Source organism: Hylobates moloch, unplaced genomic scaffold (assembly GCF_009828535.3).
Source record: "Hylobates moloch isolate HMO894 unplaced genomic scaffold, HMol_V3 SCAFFOLD_1, whole genome shotgun sequence".
Lineage (NCBI taxonomy): Eukaryota > Metazoa > Chordata > Mammalia > Primates > Hylobatidae > Hylobates > Hylobates moloch.
In genome coordinates, this window is record NW_026652276.1 from 169,520,606 (window position 1) to 169,535,787 (window position 15,182).

General features: G+C 35.8%; 1 protein-coding gene across 10 annotated transcripts in view; it reads right to left on the reverse strand.

Moving 5' to 3' along the window:
• Positions 1–15,182, reverse strand: part of CDK14 (cyclin dependent kinase 14) — a 600,921-nt gene that overhangs the window by 302,250 nt on the left and 283,489 nt on the right. The gene's annotated exons all lie outside the window — the stretch shown is intronic.

Sequence of the window (15,182 nt, forward strand, 5' to 3'; positions counted from 1 at the left end):
AGCCAATTGAAGGGCAAAGGCAAAGAAAATGGGTCAGAGAAAATGCTCTTAGATATGTTCTGAGACAAAATTGTCTTTATCTTGGGCAACCCAAGCTTTGATTTAGATTCTAAATCAAAGTCAAACTCCATGAGGGTAGAAACTATGATTAATTTAGAAATTATTCTCTCTCTGGTCCAGGCAAAATGTCAGACACGGAGGAAAAGGAACTAAGTACAGATAGGAATACTTTTACATATAGGATAGCACACTAAAAACAAACCTAAAATATGATTAAAATAGGTTCAATGGAGTTTTTCCTGAGTAACTATATAAAAGTTTTATTTCATGCATTTAGTGAAATGAGGAATGACTCTGGACCCAAAACTGCCATTTTGTAACTTCATATTGTTAACTCCCCCATCCTTAAATAAGGATAACACCATCCTCAGAGAACGACAAATAAAGAACGAGAGAACATTTGTTTTTGAAGCCAGTATATGATAAGTACTTTTTACTTATAATATAATAGATAAAAATAAGGTATTCTTTTAAAACAACGCTCATTATACTATAAGATCCAGGAAGGCAAGAAGTGTATCTAATCTGTTCAATGCTTCACACACAAGAAACAAAATGGTAAAAGAGAAGTACATCTAACCATATCAATAATCACATGTCCATGATGTGTTGAAATGCTTATCAAAAATGTAAAATCTGTTTTTAAAACGAAGAAAATCAAATTCATACTGCTTCCCAAATACAAACTAAGAACAATAAATACCAAAAATCCAGAAAGTCTGAAAATAAATGTTTATTTATACTTTTGATATTTTGTTATTTATATTGCAAATATCAATAAAGGAATCAGATATATCAATGTAAAATCACGTTTAACATAATTCAAGAAATGTGTATTCAACATTTGCACACCTAACAATAGGATACATTATTAAAAGCAAAAATTGACAAACATCAAAGAAGAAACAGAAAATTTCACAAAATCTTGAAGGGTTTTGCTTACTCCTTTCAAAAATTAACAAATGGAATTGGCCAAAGAAGTAAATCTATAAAGGATATAACACAATTAAATAGCATGCCCAATGAACTCATGCTACACATGCTTTTTAAACACAAATGGCCTACTCACAAAAACTGACAATGTATGAGACAAAGAGAAAATCTTAAAAATTTCCAGAAAGCTGAAATCATATTACATCCTTTCCTCAAAACTGAATAAAATTAACATCAGAGTATATTATATTTCATCAACTCTAAGACATACAATTCTTTTCATCTTTGATACTGGAACAACAGCATTATTTACGATTACCCAGGCAATGAATGCAATATAGTTGTTATTGCCTGTGTCTCAGCAAACTTTTTATTTTGCTCAATTTGCAGAGTTTACTCAATGGCATGAGTCACCAACAAACAACTTAAGGACCATCTGAAGAAGAAACAATGAAGGATGAGCCCTAATTGTTACCTAGAAACCATTTATTGAAATTTTCAGGTAAGATTTTTTTTTAAGTGCCAGAATTAAAACTTCTCCAGCTCTTTCAATAAGCATAAAATAAAAATTCGGAATAAGAAGGCATTCAATCATAGTTTAATTCAGTGCATTTTTTCTTTTTTAGTAGTATATCAATAAGGTTTCTTCCAATCAATGGTGTTTTAAGTTCAATGGCAGCAGGAGGAAAATAAGGAAGAAAGAAAATCAGTTGAAGAGAGAGAATGAGAAAGGGAGGAATGAATAGAAAAATCTATTTTCCTAAAAATGTACAAAAAGTTAAAAAGTCTAAAAATACTTAAATCAGTAAAAAATGAATGATAATAAATATACTACATTTCAAAGCAATTAAATTTGGTCAGACCATCAACAAGAAAATTTAGACCTTTAAATGTATTTATTTTAACATAACAATGACTAAAAATGAATAAAACAACCAATAAAGTAAAGCTAGAGAAAACAAACGAGACAAGAAAAAAAGAGAGAAGGGATCAATGCAGTTAATAGCAGACATTAAATAGAAAAACTAGAAAACAATAAGTTTGAACAATTAAACAAAAACCTACTTCTATGAAAAGCCTAATAAAACAAACCAACCTTTGGCCAGTCTGATCTTTTTTATTAAGTGAGGAGTTTGCCAAGACATAAACAACATTAAGAATGAGAAAAACGAGGGTGGGCATGGTGGCTTATGTCTGTAATCCCAGCACTTTGGGAGGCTGAGACAGGCGGATAACTTGAGGTCAGAAGTTCGAGACCAGCCTGAGCAACATGGCAAAACCCCATCTCTACTAAAAATCTCAAAAAAAAAAAAAAAAATTAGCCAAGTGCAATGGCAAGTGCATGCAATCCCAGCTACTCGGGAGGCTGAGGCAGGAGAATCGCTTGAACCCGAGAGACGGAGGTTGCAGTGAGCCAAGATCAAGCCACTGCACTCCAGCCTGGGAGACAGAGCAAGACTCTGTCTCAAAAAAAAAAGAAAAAAGAAAAGAAAAGAAAGAATGGGAAAAGTGACAACTAAAATTGTGAAGATTTTAAAATACAGCACTGTACATCTTTAAACCAGTACATTTGATATCTAGAAAAAAATATTTTTCTAAATAAAACATAAGTTACAAAATTTGTAAGACATAGGAAGGGCTATAACTAAAAAGGTACCGAATTCAGACAGTTTTAATAAAAAATGCTCCGAATCTTCAAATAACATACATAAGTTATTCCAGAGTACAGAAAAAGATAAGAATGCTTCCTACTCCTTCTTTAAAACACAGTGTCAAACTAGGCAAGGACAAGAAAGGGATGGAGGGAACTAAAACAATCTCTCTATGATCACAGTCACAGATGTAATATTCTAAAAATAATAACAGTAGGTGCTAAAATTCAATATGGCATTAAAAAACTAACACATCAAGACCAAACAAGGCTAATCTTAGAAATGAGAAATAGTTCGATATAAAAACATATGTTAATGTAATCCTCTAAAATTAACAAATTAAAGAAGTGGAATAGTGGTGAGTACAAAAGAACATTTATGGCATGTATTTATAGAATGCCAACTTTGCATAAATAAGATGAACTCTACACTCACAGAGCTAGCATTCTGTGTATATTACATGCTTGTGAATTATCTTAAACTTTTCTAAGAATAAAGTATTCAAGCTTCTTGTTTAAAATGAAACAACAAAACCATGAGGAAGGAAATACATTAGGACTGGAGAAAAAAATTCCTGATCCTCCAAGTCCAATGACATTAGCACCAAGAATTGCAGTAAAAAGATCATCTTCAGAAATGAGATCCGGGAAAACTTAAAAGACTTTTCTAAACCTTTAAAATTTTAGGTTTTTTTTTAGATATAGGGCATGAAACCGTGGTATGTGTATGCGCACACATCACCTATACACACATGGCTTCCTTAGCTGTGTAACCTTGAGCGGGTTACATAACCTCTGTAAATCAGTAGTACATAACTTTGAGCAGGTTACATAACCTCTGTAATGAAGACAATCCTAGTTCAATTTTCATATTAACCTCACATGGTTATTGTGAAAATTAACAGGTGAACATCCATAACAGTTTCAGAACATTGTCCAGCATATTGTGGATACTATAGGTGATAATGATTCACGATGATGATGATGACGGTGACTTTCTGTAGTGTGTTTAGAGGTAGGGAAGCAGGGAAGAATTGTTGGAAGGGATTGAAATAAAAACAGGAATGATACATATAGTCAAAAGTTCCCTAGGAACTTCTAGGAGTTGCATTTAATCTTTACATATGTGTTCTTCCTATGTGCATGCCCAGACATTCCCATTCCCATGCCACCACTCTCTATATATACAATCACTGAAACTACATCCAGCATTATATCACTAACCTCAGAGTACTCTGAGTGATTAGAGGCAAGAATATGGAGAATCTCATATGGAAGAGGGAACAAGAGGTAGTACAATGTCACATTTTGCACCTTAACATTGATGTTTCACAAATTTCTATTTTACCTAAACTAAAAACAGTTTGTTTTCCCTCTCTCTTTTTAAACACATAGTATTGTGCCTGGGACTGCACTACATGTGCCTGAATTACAAATTTCATATTGTACGTATCTTTTTTCTTTATACATTCTTTCCTTAGTTTTACTCATTGGATTATGTGACCCTTATGATTTGCACTTATCCAGAAATACAGAACTACACTTAAGAATGATGCCAAAAGGCACTGCTGGGTATAAAAGTTCCGAACGGAACATCACTACGGCATATGACCAACAGATCACTCTCCTGTGATGACATACTAATAAGCTCAGATGCATCTCGCTTGATCTCTGGCTATTTCTTATTCTAATACCAAGAGGACCACCTATAGACTAGACCCCTGGTAACTACACATATCCAAAAGATTGCTTCCCTTCAATCCCTACCATGGCTATGGGCTAACATCTCCTCTTTCCTTCACTATATTATGCCTCACCTCTTCTTCCCACACTTTCCCCTTTACTCCATCACCATTGCTATGCCTTAGGATAATGCTGCCAGATATACTTGTGTCTGACAAGGTTACACCTGAATGCCTTCCATGAAGTGGGTGGTTTTAAAGGAAGCTATCAAGTGTGGCTTGACTCAGAAACTAAGCAGAAGACAGAGTGAGCACAGAAAGAGGCTCTGAAGACTCAAGCCCCACATTAGCATATATTCCTCTCAAAATCAGTATCCTCTGGGAGGCCGAGGAGGGCAGATCACGAGGTCAGGAGATAGAGATCATCCTGGCTAAAAGAGTGAAAACCTATCTCTACTAAAAATACAAAAAATTAGCCGAGTGTGGTGGTGCACGCCTGTAGTCCCAGCTAATTGGGAGGCGGAGGCAGGAGAACTGCTTGAACCCAGAAGGCAGAGGTTGCAGTGAGTCAAGATCGTGCCACTGCACCCCAGCCTGGGTGACAAAGCGAGAATAACAACAACAAAAAAATCAGTATCCTCTTTCCCTGCTGTTGAATACCCATCAGGTAGCATTTATCTGGTTATTTACATAGGTACAAGACTATCTCCAGGCGAAGGAATCCGAGGAGGGTATCTGAAATCATAACCCTCTGGAGGTGAAATGTTTTCTGTAAAAGAGTTTATGAGGTTTAGATATGGGTTTCCCATATTGATTTGATTTCTCTGTGTCTGCATCAATTTAAAAAGCAAGAGAAAAATATCCCCTTGTGAAAAGACAGAACATGGAAAGACCACAGAAAATTGAAAAGACATTTTACTCATAGGCATTTTCACGGTTGAGTCTCAGTTAATTGCAGTCATATGCAGATCTGAGAACTCTACTGACTCATCTTAGTCATGTGCTGCAACAACAGCCATGAGGCTCAAAAGGAAAGACACAGAAGAAAACTAGAAAGATTAATTATGTATATAATGACCATTATAAAACAAGTGTGAGTGGAGAACTGCCCCTTTTAAAAGAGGAGGACAGAGAGGCCAGATCAAAGAAAAGGTAAAAAACAAGCTAGAAAACAACACTCACCTTTGCATGTTTTCCTCTCTCCATCCCTTATACCCTTTTTGAATCTGACCTTGGGTCAAGGGAAAGAAGCAATATCCCTCCATCTAAAGCCACTGGTAAGAAAGCTATCTGAAACTCAGACCACCTCTTGGACATGAAATTTTGCCGTTTCCAGGGCAGAAACAAGTATAGGAGAACTGTTAATAGGCTTCCTCTTTCAGTAAGTGCTTATGTTTCTCTTCACCTAACTTATTCATGAAGTGAGGTTTTCCAATTGTTGACTCTTCAAATGATCAGACCTCCTATTCATGAGATATCAAGTTCCTCAGAGAAATTCTGCTTTTGCATTAGGATTGGCTTTCAAACTAGACTTTTCCCCCAAGCAAAAATCCAAATAAAGCCCCTTCCTGAACACATGTATTTGTTTCCATTCTCCTACAATGTCAAGCCTGGTGTACACAATATTTGTAAGCTAATTTTGATGTTCTTCAGGAGTACTGCCAAAATGTGACATTGAAAATAGCATAGCCCTAGTTTTTGCATCTAGGCTAAAAATAAAGAAGCCATTCCATGGAGATGACCAACAGAAATCCTCTCTTGAAAGTTACATTAAACACAGACTCTATATCCTTAACCTCTATTTCATTTAATTTTCTATTTGACAGTGAGAGGACAGTCAATATATTCAAGCTTTGTATAGATTTTATAACACACACACAAACGAAAATAGTTTCACTGGCATAAGGATACAGCAAGAGTACAAAAAATAATTCTGAATTTAATCTTAAATAGGTAGGCACAGTTTATGTGTAAACACCAAATTTCAGTTATATTTTGTTTTGAAATTGATGAAACTTTAAGTGAACACATTGTTTTAAAAATGGGATATGTTATAAACTAGTCAATACGGTGCAAAATGGAAGCATAAAAATTCCCTGATTGATCTCTGCTTGTTTAAGAAGCTCCCTTGGGTACATATACCATCTGATTATAGACACTCCAACCTCTGCCAGGTGAATGAACCCATTATAAAAAACTTTAAGCCACCCTTTCAATGGTAAGAGGAAATATCAGAAGTCCACAATTTTCTGAAGAAAAAGGGCAGTAATTTCCACTTTTCTGTGGTACCCCATGTGGTCCCAAAATTTATGGCAATGACAGTAATTATTAGTGTGGCCAAGGAAGCAAGAGTGGATGCCTTGATGCTTATTTTCCCACTGGCCAATGTCATCTTCATTACCAGTGTCCCATGTCTGAGACACAGTGCACACACCACACACATTTCACTACAACCACACTTAAGGGTGGTTCTGAACTTTGAAATAACTCACTATCCTTTCACTAATAGTTTTTAATCTACTTCACCTGCACCTTATTACAGTCATGTAATTTATTGGGAAATTGTTGCTGCTAGAGGCATTTGAAGAAAACTTACAGAAGCTGAACCCTCCTTTCTTCTATAGCAATCAATGCCATTTTCCTCTAGGTATAACCTCTGTTTTATTCAGCCTACCTTGCTATAAGAATTAAAACATCAAATTACTGAGCAATTAGGTTCAAACTGCTCTTATATGCAGTCCACAAGATTAAATTGACTTTGAAATTGCACTTTTCCCTGTTATGCTTTACAGTACTTATCTACTTCACTTCCAAATTATAATTAATAAAATTATAATGTGAGTTCCAATACATGAGAATCATTCATTAATGAGAAAAAAGAGAAAGGAAAGTTCAACCAACTTATCCTTTAAAATGAAATCACAGGCATTCAGGATGTTTAACAGAGGAAGTCTGTACCCACTGTACATTATATATCAAAGGGGCTCTATCTATCTACCTACCTACCTACCTATCTATTGAGACAGGGTCTCTCTCTGTCACCCAGGCTGGAGTGTAGTGGTGTGATCATAGCTCACCATAATTTCAAAGTCCTAGACTCAAGGGATCCTCCCTCTTTAGCCTCCCAAGTAGCTAGGACTACAGGCATGTGCCACTACATCTGACTAATTTTCTTATTTTTTACAGAGACGGACTCTCACTGTGTTGTCCAGGCTAGTCTCGAACTCTTGGTCTCAGGTGATCCTTCCACCCTGGCCTCCCAAAGCACTAGGATGACAGGCTTGGGCCATCATGCCTGGCCTAGAGGGGTCTGTTTTTAAAACAGCGATTAACAAATAAACCATTGCAAGTATTTTGTCAAATGTTATTCAGGTTTAATGCTATATTAAAATTCCATATCATCTTTAACAACAAAAACAAGCCATTCATGAACCAGTAAAAAAGTGCTGTCTCTCTACTCTGAAGGCAAGATTATAATTACAACTAGATTATTATGCCTCAAGTTGCATCATAAGACACAGTATGATGATAGAGACAATATGGTCTTCAAACTATTTCATCATCAAACAATCAGATATGTTATTCTCAAGTACTCCACTGTTCCTGTATAGACTTATTTGACATATTACAATGCCTATTTATGTTTTGTTGTATTTTTACCTGGTTTTAAGCCATTTAGGAAAGATTTAAAATTCTACCAGTAAACCACATACATATTCCCTAAAGAGGGTAAAAGTAGTTATCGTACACAGTATTTTATACTACATAAGAATCCTCTCATAGCAATCACAGTGCAATAGTTTATGCCTAATTAAATTAGCCATTTCTGTTTAGTCATAATATGTATTCTCTTTCTTCTTTTTGGTCATAATAAACCTGTACGTGTCTTAGATGTCCCATAATTCTGTCTAAATGATTTCAGCTGTCATTTCTGAATCCAAAACGTACAGGCAGTCTGGGGCTGGTGACTGGAACAGGAAGCATTTCCAAATGCATTCCCATCATGTAAACTAGCAACCTGAAAAATCCCTTCCATTAAGAAAGAAAAAAGGAACTGAAATAGTACTCAGGAATATCTTAACTCTCAAACACTTTCTGGAGCCACCCTGATAGGAATATGGAAGATCTCGAAATCACAGGGTGAAAGCAACATGAATGAACAGAGTTAGAAACAAAGAACTAATGGAAGAGAGAACAGATAAAGGGAAGGAAGACAGAGGAATCAAACACAGCCATCCTAAAATAACTTTTGCTGACTACAGGGGTGAATAATGGAGTCTTTTTAAAAATAATCTAGGTTCTAAAAGGTACTAAATGCGTGACTCAGAAAACTGAACCGTATTGTAATGAGCTTCAGGTACCTGTTACTTTTATTATTATTATTATTATTTTTAGACGGAGTCTTGCTCTGTTGCCAGGCTGGAGTGCAGTGGTGCCATCTCAGCTCACTGCAACCTCCGCCTTCCAGGTTCAAGCGATTCTCCTGCCTCAGCCTCTCGAGTAGCTGGCACTACAGGCACAAGCCACCACGCCCAGCTAATTTTTGTATTTTTAGTAGAGACGGGGGTTCACCATGCTGGCCAGGATGGTCTCAATCTCTTGACTTCATGATCCGCCCCCTTGGCCTCCCAAAGTGCTGGGATTACAGGTGTGAGCCATTGTGCCCAGCCTACTTTTAATTTTCAAAACAGTAATTCTGGAACACATAATCAAAAATAAAATATTAAACAATTTGTTAATTTGGTTACCCCATTTTTTGACATGCTAATGAAAAATCAGAATTTTCAAACTCTTATAATAATGAAGGGAACATAACAGAGAGAACATCCCTGCCGCCAAGGACTTCGCAATCTAGCCAATACCAACTGAAGCTATAATCTCTCTCTCAGATATTTTGATCATTGATCCACAGTCAGAAGTGTATTTCTATTATGGCCTGGGAGGGATGCACCTACACACAGCCTTACTGTGTGTCATACACTGTTATTTTTCACTGTTCTATTTCATTTAAAAATGTATCCACCCACTAAATCAAAAAAAAAAATGAGTGAAGTATTACAAAATGTATAAAGATGAATAAAAAAGTATTCAAAATTTAGGAGTTTACTTATGACTCTAAGGAAAAGAGTAATGGCGATGAAATACATGACAATATATAATCTTTCTATTCTTAATTAAAAATGAAGCATTTATAACTTTGTTCATATAATTTGACCCAGTGGTAATAACTTTAGGGAGACTTGTTCCAAGAGAAAATTCAGAGGAATGTATTAGAAGCAATGTTATTAATAAGATTTTACAATGCAAAATACAGAGGAACTCTTAAACATGGTCATGAATATCTGATTACTTATGGGGCAAAAGTTGTGAGCTAGACTCCAAGACCAGACAAACTAAAAATCTCTCAAATGGGAGAAATAGTTTGAAAAACAAATTTATGTTATAAATAGAGTATATCTAAATCTTCCTGGCTAGATGTATATTACACACAATGTAGAATAACAATGCTTTCAGAGAAAGTAATGGTAAACAATGAAGTATATGAACTATCTGTTTGCTACATATGACGAAAGAGGCAAGTTATATTGCTATTCTTATGGCTAGCCTGAAGCATAGCATCTTTAGGTAAGATCTCCGTGATTTAAGTAAAACTGTATTTTTAAATTATTTCAATATAGTGTATATAAAGAGACAAAGTAATTAGGTTTCTCAAACTCAACAAGAAAAGGATCACACCAACATTATTTTTAAAAATTCAAGTTACCTACAGAGTATCATGCTCTGAAACATGAGAAAATGAAGAGTAGTAAAATATACTGTTAAGAATCCATAAAATTGTAAAATATTTGTTCCAAGTAGCTCTGTTAACAGCAAACAAACAAAATCCCTCAGATACAGCTAGGGGAAAAACTCACAAATTTTTCTATCTGGAGTACTGCCAAAAGTTAAAATGGAGTAGAAATTCCAAACTATTTGTCAGTACCTATGAGCAAATGTCAAATTCCTGACTTGTCTGTCAAATGAAAAAATAGCCAACAATCAACTCATCACTCTTTTTCTTCTTTTTTACTACTAGCTTTGCTCAATCCGTGGATAAAGAAAATGTACTTAATCTCTTGCTGTGCATGGGTATGAAATTAAAGATACTCTGGAAAAAAGAACTTTTTTTTCAATCATTGGACACTTGCAAACTTTCAAAAATAATAACTTTCTCAGGACCCTGATATACTTGGCAAACATCATTGATGTTTTAAATAAAAATCCTGAAACTTCAAGCAGCAAAGACCAACATCATTGCTCCTCATAATATGTTTTATGCTTTTATGCCAAACTCTTGCTAGGTAGTCAGTGAATCAGAGCTAAAAATATCCCTTCATTCTCTTTACTTAGTGCCATTTGCCATTAGAAGGTTACTTCAAAAATATTTCAAGGGAAAGAACAAAATCTCATCTAGTCTGTTTGGGATGAATTCAGGTAATGCTTTCCTGATGCGAGGGCTGAAAATATCATTTGAAAGTCACTTTTAGCAAAATGTTAAAAGAAGTTATTGGTGCTCAAATTTGAATCAATTACCAAAAATCACTTGAGAAAATTATACTTGAGAATTTTGGGTAAAATATCTCTCAATATTTACTTCAAAACAAATTAGTAGGCTTGGCATGTAATTACCATAATCAAGATATGAAGCTTCTTGAAATGATTTTTATCAAGGAAAACACAGTAGAAACCCTATTTGGCAAAAAAGACAACACACTTGTGCTCAACCCTTGACATTATGACAAAAAAGTTGGTGTTAAGCAAGCCAACTCAGTGCCCTCATAGAGAAAACATGTGGTTTTTAAATATTAAAAAGCCAGATTCAAAAGCTTAATAAAATCTGTTAAAATAATCATTGATGGAATTTGTTTTAAGAATTTTAAATTTATGCAAAAATTACTTTATTTATTTCTTCTAAAGAAAAACGAGATATATGTGCAGAATGTGCAGGTTTGTTCCATAGGTATATGTATGCCATTGTGGTTTGCTGCACCTATTGACCCGTCCTCTAAGTTCCCTCTCCTCACCCTCCACCCCCAATAGGCCCTGGTGTGTTTTGTTCCTCTCTGTGTCCATGTGTTCTCAATGTTCAACTCTCACTTATGAGTGAGAACATGCAGTATTTGGTTTTCTGTTCCTGTGATTGCTGAGAATGATGGCTTCCAGTTTCATCCATGTCTCTGCAAAGGACATGATCTCATTTCTTTTTATGGCTGCATAGCATTCCATGGTGTACATGTGCACATTTTCTTTACCCAGTCTATCATTGATGGGCATTTGGGTTGCTTCCCTGTCTTTGCTATAGTGCTGCAATAAACATATGTGTACATGTGTCTTTATAGTAGAATGATTTATAATCCTTTGGGTATATACCCAGTAATGGGATTGCTGAGTCACATGGTACTTCTGGTTCTAGATCCCTGAGAAATCGCCACACTGTGTTCCATAAAGGCTGACAATCCCACCAACAAGTAAAAGCATTCCTATTTCTCCACAGCCTTGCCACTGTCTATTGTTTCCTGACTTTTTAATAATTGTCATTCTGACTGGCATGAGATGGTATCTCGTTGTGGTTTTGATTTGCATTTCTCTGATGATCAGTGATGTTGGGATTTTTTTCATGTTTGTTGGCCACGTAAATGTCTTCTTTGAGAAGTGTTCATATTCTTTGCCCACTTTTTTTTGGTTCATATTATTTGCCCACTTTTTATTGTAAATATGTTTATGTTCCTTATAAATTCTGGATATTACACCTTTGTCAGATGGGTAGCTTGCAAAAATTTTCTCCTATTCTGTAGGTTGCCTGTTCACGCTGATGATACTTTCTTTTGCTGTGCAGAAGCTCTTAAGTTTAATTAGTTCCCATTTGTCAATTTTGGCTTTTGTTGCAGTTGCTTTTGGCGTTTTTGTCATGACATCTTTGCCCATGCCTAGGTACTGGATAGTACAGCCTAGGTTTTCCTTTAGAGTTTTTATGATTTTGGGTTTTACATTTAAGCCTTTAAGCCATCTTGCGCTAAATTTTGTATAACGCATAAGGAAGAGCTCCAGTTTCAGTTTTCCGCATATGGCTAGCCAGTTTTTCCAGCACCATTTACTGAATAGGAGATCCTTTTCCCATTGCTTGTTTTTGTCAGGTTTGCCAAAGATCAGATAGTTGTAGATGTATGGTGTTATTTCTGAGATCTATGTTCTGCTCCATTGATCTATATGTCTGTTTTGGTACCTGTACCATGCTGTTTTGGTTACTGTAGCCCTGTAGCATAGTTTGAAGTCAGGTAGCGTGATGCCTCCAGCTTTGTTCTTTTTGCTTAAGATTGTCCTGGCTAAATGGGGTGTTCTTTGATTCCATATGAAATTTAAAATAGTTTTATTCTAATACTGTGAAGAATGTCAATGGTAGCTTGATGGGGATACCATTGAATCTATAAATTACTTTGGACAGTATGGCCATTTTCACGATATTGATTCTTCCTATCCTTGAGCATGGAATGTTTTTCCATTTGTTTGTGCCCTTTCTTATTTCCTTGAGCAGTGGTTTGTAGTTCCCCTTGAAGAGGTCCTTCAAATCCCTTGTTAGCTCTATTCCTAGGTATTTTATTCTCTTTCTAGCAATTGTGAATGAGTGTTCATTCATGATTTGGCTGTCTGCTTGCCTACTGTCGCCATAAAGGAGTGCTTGTGATTTTTGGACATTGATTTTGTATCCTGAGACTTTGCTGAAGTGGCCTTTCAGTTCAAGAAGTTTTTGGGCTGAGATTATTGGGTTTTCTAAATACAAAATCATGTTATCTGTAAACAGCGACAACTTGACTTCCTCTCTATTTGAATACCCTTTATTTCTTTCTCTTGCCTGATTGCCCTGGCCAGAACTTCCAATACTATGTTGAATAGGAGTGGGGAGAGAGGGTATCCTTGCCTTGTACCAATTTTCAAAGGGAATGCTTCCAGCTTTTCCCCATTCAATATGATACTGGCTGTGGGTTTGTCATAAATAGCTCTTAATATTTTGAGATATGTTCTATCAATACCTAGTCTATTGAGAGTTTTAACTTGAAAGAACATTGAATTTCATCAAAGGCCTTTTCTGCATCTATTGAGATAATCATGTGGTTTTTGTCACTGGTTCTGATTATGTGATGGATTACATTTATTGATTTGCATATGTTAAGCCAGCCTTGCATCCCAGGGATGAAGCCGACTTGATCGTGGTGGATAAGATTTTTGATGTGCTGCTGGATTCAGTTTGCCAGTAATTTACTGAGGATTTTTGCACTGACATTCATCAGGGATATTGGCCTGAAGTTTTGTGTGTTTGTTGTTTATCTTCCCAGTTTTGTTATGAGGATGATGCTGGCTTCATAAAATGAGTTAGGAAGGAGCCCCTCTTTTTCAATTGTTTGGAATAGTTTCAAAAGGAATGGTACCAGCTCCTCTTTGTATTTCTGGCAGAATTGAGCTGTGAATCCATCTGGTCTGGGGCTTTTGTTTGTTTGTTTACTGCCTCAATTTCAGAACTTGTTATTGGTCTACTCAGGGATTAGACTTCTTCCTGGTTTAGTCTTGGTAGGGTATATGCGCCCAGGGATTTATCCATTTCTTCTAGATTTTCTAAGTTTATTTGCGTAGAGGTGTTTATAGTATTCTCTGATGGTAGTCTATATTTCTGTGGAGTCAGTGGTGTTATCCCCTTTATCATTTTTTATTGTGCCTATTTGATTCTTCTCCCTCTTCTTCTTTATTAGTCTAGCTAGGAGTCTATTTTGTTAATTTTTTCAAAACACCAGTTCCTGGATTCATTGATTTTTTTTGAAGTTTTTTTTTGTGTGTGTCTCTATTTCCTTCAATTCTTCTCTGATCGTAGTTATTTCCTGTCTTCTGCTAGCTTTTGGATTTGTTTGCTATTGCCTCTCTAGCTCTTTTAATTGTGATGTTAGGGTGTCAATTTGAAATTTTTCTAGCTTTCTGATGCGAGCATTCAGTGCTATAAATTTCCCTCTCAAGACTGGTTTAGCTGTGTCCCAGAGATACTGGTACATTGCTTCTTCGTCCTCACTGGTTTCAAAGAACTTCTTTATTTCTGCCTTAATTTCATTATTTACCCAGGAGTCATTCAGCAGCAGGTTGTTCAATTTCCAGGAAATTGTGTGGTTTTGAGTGAGTTTCTTAATCGAGTTCTAATTTGATTGCATTGTGGTCTGAGAGACTGTTATGATTTCAGTCCTTTTGCATTTGCTGGGGAGTGATTTACTTCCAATTAATTTGGTTGATTCTAGAGTAAGTGCCATGTGGTACTGAGAAGAATGTACATTCTGTTGATTTGGGGTAGAGAGTTCTGTAGATATCTACTAGGTCCACTTAATCCAGAGCTAAAATCAAGTCCTGAATATCCTTGTTAATTTTCTGTCTTGTTGATCTGTCTAATATTGACAATGGGTGTTAAAGTTTCCCACTACTATTTTGTGGGAGCGTTAAGTCTTCTTGTAGGTCTCTAAGAACTTGTTTTATGAATCTGGGTGCTCCTGTATTGGGTACATACATATTTAGAATAGTTAGCTGTTCTTTTTGAATTGTTCCCTTTACCATTATGTAATGCTCTTCTTTGTCTTTTTTGATCTTTGTTGGTTTAAAGTCTGTTTTGTCAGAGACTAGGATTGCAATGCCTGCTTTTTTTTTTTTTTTTTTTTGCTTTCCATTTGCTTGGTAAATTTCCTCCATCCCTTTATTTTGAGTCTATGTGTGTCTTTGCACATGAGATGGGTCTCCTAAATAGAGCACACTGATGGATCTTGATTCCTTATCCAATTTGCCAGTCTGTG